This window comes from Schistocerca serialis, chromosome 8 (genome assembly GCF_023864345.2).
Source record: "Schistocerca serialis cubense isolate TAMUIC-IGC-003099 chromosome 8, iqSchSeri2.2, whole genome shotgun sequence".
In the NCBI taxonomy this organism is placed as follows: domain Eukaryota; kingdom Metazoa; phylum Arthropoda; class Insecta; order Orthoptera; family Acrididae; genus Schistocerca; species Schistocerca serialis.
Window position 1 is genome coordinate 271755366 of NC_064645.1, and position 984 is coordinate 271756349.

Here is a 984-nt window from a genome sequence, read left to right on the forward strand (position 1 = left end):
GAATATGAATGTATTATATGCGGCTAAATTTATTCCATCTAATGATTTCTCACGACACATAATTTGTATGTTATTAACAAGATACTATGTTAATTAAATTAATTCGACACATAATTTATGATAGTATTATATTATTAGCATGATTTTGTATTTTTGTTACCAAGTTACATGCTTACATTTGCATATATAATTTACTATGTATGTAGTGTTCTCATCTATGCATCGCTGTATTTAGTAAACAAAATATCATCTTAGACGTTATACACACCCCGGTCACAGATAAATGCTTATGGTTTTAGAGCATGAGTCTCTTGACTGGTTTCATTCTTCTTCATGGGCTAATCTTTTTATATCAGTATGTTTACCACACTGCATCAGCAATGATCCGCTTTATAGATTCTAACCGTTGCATTTACATGAAAGTTTTGCTTTCAGGTGGCCGGTTAACTATTTTAGGATTCCTTAACAGTCGTCCCTATAACCTGCCTCCAATTCTGTTGGGCATGTTCCATTAAAAGCTTACCTCACCTTTTCACTTTTCTGGCTCTCATTTCTCTACTTTATTTGATTTCTTCATTTATAACAGGCACCTATAGCACCATGTAACACATTTTTTAAAGTTTACACTTATGGGCTGTTTATGTGATATAAAATCTGTTCAAGTGTGGTAAGTCGAATCTCTAGAGTATTCCTATTTCTCAGCTATATGCCATGCTATGTGAGTCAGTAATGGTAAAAACAAACCACCCACAGTTTATGGAGTACAGACGCTTCAGAGAGAGGAGGGAGCCAGAATATCCATCTATCTTCGAGATCTTTCCCTATCAAACCCACTCCAGGTCCTGCCCCTCGCATCAAGAAAGAAGAGAGTGATATGGACGTTACTCGGAAGGACGGCCGCGCAGAAGTGAGCCAACATCAGAACTATCGTGTATGCATCGCAGAAACAGTCACTCTCCCAGATAACTCTCTCATTTGTACACG